Consider the following 9,686-nt stretch of genomic DNA (forward strand, 5'->3'; position numbering starts at 1 on the left):
CGTTCATTCCCATAAAAGCCAAGTTCATGTTCTGGTAGAACAACACCAGGTCCAAGCTGGCAGTCTCTATTCCTGCACAATCCCTCACAATGCTACTTAGGGCGTGTAACCTACGTACCTTTGAGACCGCCTCTTTCCTGCAACCTATTGTGAACTGTACTTTCAGTTGAGAATGACATCTTTATGGCATCCTTCCAGTACCCAAGTCTGAATGGGAAAGCCACAGAGAGGCATTCTCAGGGGCTGTTGTTCAGTTATGGTAGTTGCTTTTTCCAAAGTTACAAGGTATTTTTAGGAAGCCATTCTTATGTGAGGAACAGGAAGCCATCCTTGCAATTTTGCAATTGATGAAATTGATGGAAGAACAGAGAAGAGCACTTACGCAGCTTTTATTGATTTAGATTTTTTTTAAAAAAAAATCTCAGCTGGAACAAAATGTTTACCATGTTAAAACTGGAATAAATGGCAAAGGGAGAAGAACCTATATAAAAACAGGAAGCTATAATTAGAGTAAATGCTATTGTACAAACAACTAAAATAAGTTAAGGGGTCCATCAAGGATGCTCAATGTCCCCTGTCCAAGATCTATTTCAAGGATGCAATAAACAAAATAAAAGAACTAATAAATACAAGTATTAAAGGAATAAGGAAGGAAGTAAACCATTTTGCGATGGGGATGAGAAGAAAGTGCTTTCAGTAGCTGATGTTTAAAAATGCACTTATATTGATCATGGCTTTCTGAATGTGACTCACCCTGAACTTTTGAAGAAATGGTGGGGTAAAATCCATATAAATAAATAAATCCTACTTATTTATTTTGGCCCTTTTCCACTACACACATTCTAAGTTCTGCTTTCCATCTTCCAGTATGATTTTCTTTACACCTTCATTTTTCTCCTCTACTTTCAGCTTCAAAAGTTAATTATAATCTAATATTTCAGACAGGCCTTACTCTTTTTACCAATTAATACAAAACCACCTACTGTGAAGCCCATAATTTTTTTTTAATGCAAAGAGAAAGCCTGCAAACCAGGAACTAGCTGTGTGAGTCCAGGCTGAAGGTGAACTGCATGCTGGGGATTGTAGTTATAAGCAGTGGTCCATGAGACTCATTCAGGTGGTTTGTACTATGTCTTCATTTAAAAGTCATCATTTTTGTTGTTTCTTTATAGTGGTTTATTGTATTAAAATTTGAATTCTGTGCAATTTCTGTTCCATGCAAAAAAAAGGAACAATTAAAAATCATATAGCATCTAGCACAGCCACATTCCAATTGCTACAAACAGGCAGAAAAAGATTTATGTGATCCTCCAAGACTATCAGCAATGTTCAAGTGCTCCAAGGGAGCAAAATTTTGGAACCACTGTTTTAGCTAATTTTACCTTTTTTGTATTGTTCAGTTACCCGTACACTACTTAGAGTGGATTATAAATCGTCAAAATAAAATAAGTAAAATAATAAATAATAAACAAACATTTGTTTGTTGTGAGAAATTGTTCCATAGTAAACCTCAGCATTGCTTACTTCCTCCTTCCCTTCACTCCTCTTTTAAGCGTCAGATGAATCCTGTTTCGCATAACAACAGAATTTGGACCGCTAACCACAGTTAAAAAAACCAGGATCTGAAACCATGACTTGTTCCTGGTTTATTAGAACTAACCACAGTTAGGAAAAAAGTGCAGCTTCTAATACTGAGAAGTAACAGGGAACTGTGGTTTGTTCATAACTGCAAGTGAAAGCTTTAAACATTCTCATTGTGCATGACTTAGGGGGAGGGGGAGGCAGAGCACAGTAGTGGCCGGTGGGGCAACATGGGTGAGGTTGCATTGTTCCCAAAACCATGGTTGCTGCCCTTTACCACTGTGCTACCTTGCCCCTCTCCTCCTTGGTAGTCAGCAGTGATGTGCAGCATTGGGAATCAGGGAGATCAAAGCAGCCCCAGCCTCCCCTACCTTGCCAGCAGCTACTGAGAGAGAATGTGAGTCTGAGACTCATGCCTGGTTATCCTTATAATGCTAAAGCAGTCTTTGCTAAGCTTTAGACTACAGCTCCCATGAGTCCCTGCAACCACAGGCATGTGAAATATCTGGAGGGCACCAGGTTGGTGGAGGTTTCACATTATGTAGCTCCACATCTCTGTCAGAAGCCACCAGTAATGACCGGTCATGATACCAAGACTCTCAATAAGATGGCAACGATATGCAAGGCAAACACAGTAGTTCTAGAAGTTGTAACCACGGTTGGGTAGGGAGGAGGAAGAGTCGCTTGCAGCAAGGAAGTCACTTTCAGTAGCATCCCCATTGTGAATTTACTGTATGAATGACCCTAAGAGCTAATGTGAAAGAGCATCTTCATTGTGCGTCCTACAAATGAGGTTCTGAGCCAATCTTTAATTAAGCTGCCACAGAGAAACATTTTCCTACTATTCCATGTGATAGCTGTTATCATGGGGAAAGCCTTTTGTGAAGGTGCAGCTCAGCATAGACATCAGCTTCTTTTATCCTTGCCAGTCCAAACCTTGCTTTTCAAATGTTTGTGCTAGTGTACAAAATAATCCCAATCACATAATGCTACCAGGAACAATAAAAATCAGCTTCCATGCGGCTGTAACATGTAGATCTGTCCCCAGATCTCCCTGCATCCCTCCATAATTTTATAGTGTACTATTCTAATAATTTTAGTTGGTTCTGCATTACACTCTATTAAGCCATTTCTTTTCCTCCATATATTATTCATAAGACTGATCTTTTATTTAGTGTTATTAAAATTAATTCTTCATTAATTCTAAGAAAAGATGAACATACAATGAAATACTTTGAGATAAATTCAGCAAATATTATTAAAGGAACCTGAGTGAATTACAACACTGAAAGCGAATGTAATAACGGTATGAACTGTTTCTGAAATATAACCTATGAGATAGAGCAGCTTCCCACCTTGAACAGTAGAGTAATTTAACAACATACCAAAACACAGGCCAGTATCAGCCCATAATTACCGAGCTGATTCTGCTGAAGAGCTTTGCTTTATCATTGTGTCTTAGAAACTGAGACTAATCCAGAAGCATCATATACATAAATTAGCTGTAGCCAGAGGCAGGGCTTACTGTAATTAACAGTTGTTTAGGAACCCTACACAACAACTGTAGGCATTAAAATTGTTTTGGAGATAGATAGGAAATGTGTTTTCCGCCACACACCCTGCCAAGCTTAGGCAACACAGGAAGCAAATTCTGCAGTTCACACAACACCTAAAGAGGCATGTTTGCACTGGTGCACATGGGATCATTTTGTGCATGCATATTCAATACTTTGTGACTGCAATATTAAGTGTCTGCAATACTGTTACTGAAGATCACACATCAAATATAAAGCATTCACATCACCTGACATTGCTACAAATATAATCCTTTTCAATCAGGACTTGCCTGCAAGAAGGAAGTTTTAGAGTTCATCACATCCTTGTTTTCAAAGATGTAATGCATCCCCCTGTCCACTGACAGGAATTCAGTATCCTGTCAGAAATGCCACCAGCAGTTCCCAGACATTCTTTGCTTGGTGTCTAAGATGGTAAGGAACCCATGTCAAGCATTATCTAGCCCGAGAAAAGTGTGCCTATGATATGCACATGTATATTATATGTCCAGGCTCACCAGGTTTCTTTTGGTGCATGTGCAAAAGTTAGTTTGCCAGGCTCTTGCTTTTTTTTTGAAGCTCATTGGTTGCCATGAAATTGCATGGCCCCAGAAGCCAGCAAAAGTTCTTTAACATTAGCTACTAACTTTCAAATTAAGTGCCTGGTGATTCGCTGGGTAAAGGTAAAAAGGTAAAGGACCCCTGGACGGTTAAGTCCAGTAAAAGCTGACTATGGGGTGGGGCACTCATCTCATTTTCAGACTGGGAACCAGACTACACAACCAAAGCAGCTTTTTGTTTGCTACTTATCAGCTCTCCATGTGGGTCAGTTCTGTTGACTCTGCCTTGCAAATGTTGATGCGATTGTTGTCCCACCATCTAGATCTCTTGTTCCCTGGTATATTTTTGTTTTGGCATGGGAGACATTGATTTTCCAGGTGGCTCTCTCCCGTAGTTGGAATTACTTCTCCCTGGGGGAAGTATGCTAAAGCACATATGAATGGCCTTATCATTATGACATGAGAGAGAACTCTTGAAAATAGATCATTCCCCCCACACACACACACAAAATGTTCACTGAAAACTAATAATGATTTTCAGTCAAATCTAAGAGGGTTTACTACTGAAAAGTGGTGTGTAGCCCAATGTCACCGCCAGTCAAATGTGAGACTGCAGAATAGGATGAATCCTGTATTTATTTATTTCTCTTGATGGAATATACTTCAGTTGCTCCATCACTTTTCTTCCGTCTAAATTTGCCTCCATCACCTTCCCCACCGGATTATTTTGAAATAAAATGAGTAATATGCTTTGGTTGTGTTTACCATATAGAGTTTGTGCCAGACGTTGCATTTATATGCTTCCCTTTAAGATTGGACTGCATTCTGTTTTCACAGGGGTTTCTTGAGGTTAAACGCTCCCATTTCCCTTTTCCGATTTCTTGATTCAGAGCAAAATAATCTCCCTGCTATTTCTTCATTGGGATCTGTTTTGTTTTGTTTTCCAAGGATAAATAACTTTGGGCTCCCTGTAGGGTGCTGGTAGAAGATGTGGCATGTCCCTTTCCAAAAATGTAATGTAATGTGCAATTTCCCTATTGCTTGCATATGCATTTGTCCACCCTACCTCTTCCGCCTTCCTCCTTCCTCCTCTGGCATGGGCTGCTATACATTTCTTTTCCTTGTGCATTTGTTGCTGCTGTTTTTCAACAGACCAAAACTGGAACGTGGTGCTGTTTAGCATGTAAATAAAGCAACACTTTTCTTCCCCCAGTAAATAGCTGTATCTGGAATTATATGCCAGGAACTTTCATCTACACAATGATGAATTCAAGTCGTGCATTGTGTGTCTCTTTTCTTTCACAGTAGGAAAGGTGATCACTCTGTAATTAGCTCTTTTCTTCCCTGCTTCTTTTTTTAAAACTTTATCTTTGCTGTGTACTTCAAATTCTCCTGACCTCTCCAGAACTTGGCATTTCATATGGCTGAGGTCAAAATTCTAATGCAGCCTTTCTGAATTTATTTAGCATTACAGTTTCATATCATCTAGCCTGCTAGAAATTGAGGGTGCTCAGAAGCTGATTGTAAATAAAGAATGTGACATTGCAGATATACTTGGAATGATGTGTGCTTCAAGTTCACTATTCTGCCCAGATGAGTGGAGGGCATGCTTTTGCATTTTAATTTGAAATTCACTGAATATTTTGAATGCCGCAGCATGTCTATAACATTATTTCAAGGCTCTTGTGCATTCAGGCATGTAATGATTGGCATTGGCAGTAACTTGATGCAATGTTGCACAGTTTTAATGTTATCTTTGATCACTTCCTATTCATTGGAAAAATCCCACAATTTCAAACCCACATTATGTTTCAGTGAGGATGCCAAGTTCTCTATATTCCAAAGCTTATTCAAGGCACTTTGTCCACCCTCAGGCTGCTCATTAAAGGGATGGCAGTTTCCAATTTAATGAATAAGATAGAGTGCAAATTCCCCATTCATTCATGGAGAGTGAATGGTAGAGCAACGAGCTTTTCTCCCTGCTATTCCCTGGTCCTTTGTTTTCTTGGAAATTGTATATGCTTCTTCATAAATGATGTGGATAAAACTCCACACACGTACAGCAACGTCTTGCTTAGTTTTACTTGATCATTTAAACCTTGACAACAAGGTTGTGCTGCTTAAAGGTCTGTTCCATAACCATAGTATACATGATTTGTCTGATTTTCATGAGATTTTACATATGGAGCACAGATGAAGTTCCATTCCTCAGAGAAAACCAAACCTCCAAGGTCTCTGCTGAGCTGAAATTATTTTTGTGCACAAGAATAATTGCAAAAGAACAGTCCCATGCAGAGTGATTGCCACAAAAAGTAGGGTTGCCCTTTTTCACAAAGTAAAAACCAGGACATCCCAAAAGTTGTTGAGTTTTTTTTAAAGGAAAACCCAAAACAAAAGGGGGCAGCATTAGTTATACAACATCCCAACATAGACTACATGCTGACCTTTTGGAGAAAAGGTGCATTGTACATGCAACTACAGCAATGAGGAACATAAGAACCCCTTGCTATGTCAGACAGTAATTTCAACTCTGTTCCTAGCAATGTCCAGCCAAGTGCCCCAGGGAAGATCATAAGGACAATATGCCAATAATCATTGTGTGGTTTGTAATCATTAGAGGTAGATCCATCAGTGATTAGCATACTATGCATATTAATATAACAAGTGCTTTGTGAACGTGTACTTTATTTTGACCCTTTTAAACATTTGCATTTTTGGACAATCTCACTACTTTATTTAAAATAAGTATTTTTGGCTTCTCCATCCTGACTCTTCTGTTTTAATACGATGGCATCCTTTTGGTCATTTTGTGTGTGTAAACCTATGTTATTTTTTAGTTGCGCAGCGCCCTCTACACACTTACCTGGGTCTAAAACTCAATAAATTCAATATAACTTACTTCTAAATAAGCATACACAGGATTATAATAACAATAAATTTTAGCCTGCAGTCCGAATCCCAGTAAACTGGGACACAGAAGGACTTACTCCTGAGGAGAGGTTATGTATTTCTGAGGAAACCATTGTTGGGCTCTTTAACTTGCTTTTTATCAGCCTTTTAACAAAACCTCTAATCTTTTAGAAATTGGAACTTTGGCCATATGGATTTTTCTGTGCTGCTTCCCATGCGGAAACATACTGTATTGAATTTTATAGCATTTTGGCTATTGTTGTCAAGTGACTTAGACATGCTTGCGGCTTCGACCAAAAGGTCACATAGATCCCAATTGCCGTTGTTAAGCACAGACGGGGCTCTACATGGTTTACTTATGTAACCACTTATCAAATTCAAATAGCCAGGGCAGGATTTGTTCAGTGTCAGGTAAGTTTCATACGATATTTTAAGCACATGGCAGGTCGGTAAAAGTCAGCTCAGGCTGACACATCAGCTCATAGAAGATAAAAGGCTATCTGTGGCTACTTGTCATTATGGGTATATTACTAGAGATGGGTGAATCTGTCAGTTTTGGTATCTTTCAGTTTTTACTTCTTCAGCTTGCTTTTTTAAATGTCCTTATGAAAAGTCATTAGCATTTTAATGCAGATATTTTTGTAAGCAATTCTGGATACTGTACAAATGCTTGAAAGCAATTTGCCATATGTGCACACACACACAAACATACACAAACAAACAGTTATCCCTAATATCATGCAATTCTGTATGTTATTTTTCACTCATTTATGTGTTTTTATATGTACCTAATAGGTATGTTGTGGTTCACATTTTTTGGCCAGACACCTGCATCACAAAATTCAGAGAAGTGTGCATTTTGATGGACAGCTGTGTTCTGGTTCATGTATTGTTTCAGGAAGTGCTGAACTTCTCCCCCATCTCTCTTACCACCAGCATGTAAATACCAGATGCAAGTGATCATAAATAGGAGGTCACATCCTGCTTGTGGGCTTCCCAAAGGCATCTTGTTGACCACTGTGGGAACAGAATACTGGTCTAGGTAGGCCTTTCATCTGATACAGCAGGATTCTTTTTATGTTTTTGTGATCTGTAGCTGACAGTGGGAAAGTCCTCTTCATGCATGTGCCAATCACTTCCGGGACCTCTTTAGAAAATCTAAGCCTTTCTACAGATGCTTTATTTTAAAATCACATTTGATTTCACCTGTAGTTACTCTAAACCGTTCAGAGGCATGGCTTGTACCTGTCAGAAGCTATGCGTGCCATATTGTGGACCCAGTCTATGGAACACTAACCAAGATGGGACAGGGCCCCTCCCTGCTGAACTTCAGATGCTTGACACACTCCTATTTTAGCAGGTAGCTCTCTTTTTCTTATGAGGAATGATTTAATAGTTCTTATTCTCCTTATGGTATTTTAAAACAGTTTGTGTACACCATTAATAAATTCTGAATATTAAGTGGTATATAAATTCCTGAAATAAATTAAGAATTTTTAGTCAGACACATGAAAGGAGGGAACAGGATATAGCCTTCCTTGGCTGATAAAAACTTAGAGCTATGCCACTGTATTATTTAATAATTGCCTGCTTGTTCTGAGAGTCTCTAAAACATTTCTTGAGAATGAATCCTACTTGTTTAGATGTCATTTCCTATATCTATTCCTAAAACATGTAAACTTTGGAGATTTGAAATATTAAATCATTATCAGCAAACAGCACTCCGTTGACTTCCTATTTATCTATTGCTTTCAGTGATTTATCTATTTTGAATTATATTTGGTTGCACATCAGGGTCTTTTAACAAGGAGGATGCACTATAGTTCTGCAAAGCAGCTGGAAGCAAAATCAGAATGGTGGCTGCACGTGTCATTTAATATCACCACACTTTTTGTGGTGTAGTGATTAGCGATCAGACTTGGACCAGGAAGATCTGGATTCAAATGCCTACCCTTCCATCCATGAAGCTTACTGGGTGTTCCTCTCCTTTTCATCCTTGCACTCCTCCTAGTGTATCAATAGTGCTTTGCCAGCCTGTATTGGTGGAAAGTCTTGCATTGTAATCTTTATTGACGGGTGGGAGAGAATCACTACAAATGAGGTCTGAAAAAGGATGAAAGGAGAATACAGAAAGCACTGGATTGCAATGAGTTTTCAGCAGCATTGTTTGGATTATCCATAACAATTGAATGAACAGTGGATAGCAAACCCAATCAAGAAGCAAATATTGTGTGTTATCCATTAACTGCGAAGTGGTTTCATGAAAGCCAATCCAAACAAAAAATTCTATAACCTTCCACCCATATTCACTAATACACAGCATCATTTTACTGTCTGATCCGCCTCAGGCAGAGTCATTTTCTCTCTGACATATTAGTTTTGTATGATCAGGCAGTGTTTGAAACACTCATCCACCTGCAGTTGGAAGTGGTACAGTCCATCCACGAAGGTTCATAAAGCTTGCTGAACAAGCAGAAGAAGGGGACTGTGCTAGCCAATACAGTATATGTTTGTGGACGTGGCAGGAACAAGGTCCAATCTGCACTAAGGTTTTTCCCCCATTGCAGCCTCTGGGTCATACGCCTCCTGCATGATACACATGCCAACTCATATTCCTCCCTTTATCTCTGCTCTGGTCTCTTCATCTTCCAAGTTTTTTGTTTTTGTTTTCAAGATCTTTTTAATGACTTTTCTTTTGTTTATTGTGCTACTGCTGTGTTAGTGCTTTCAGTGTGAGCTTGCACCACACTATTCTAAGGCCACAATTACACCATAAATTTATGCTCTGGGGGAGGGTAGGGGGCTCCTAACAACTCTGAACACTCTTAAGCAGGCTTCCTCAAAGTCAGCCCTCCAGGTGTTTTGAGACTAGTTCCCATCATCCCTGACCACTGGTCCTGCTAGCTAGGGAACATGGGAGTTGTAAGCCAAAAACATCTGGAGGAGCCTGCCCAGGAATTAGAAAAGTGCAGAAGTACAATGAAGCGGAGCAAGAAAAGAAAATGTTAGTAATTAATTATGGAATATAAATATTGATAAAAATGTTAATGCAAGGACGTTCAGTTGTTGCTCATGAGTAAAA

Source organism: Lacerta agilis, chromosome 5 (genome assembly GCF_009819535.1).
Source record: "Lacerta agilis isolate rLacAgi1 chromosome 5, rLacAgi1.pri, whole genome shotgun sequence".
In the NCBI taxonomy this organism is placed as follows: Eukaryota; Metazoa; Chordata; class Lepidosauria; order Squamata; family Lacertidae; genus Lacerta; species Lacerta agilis.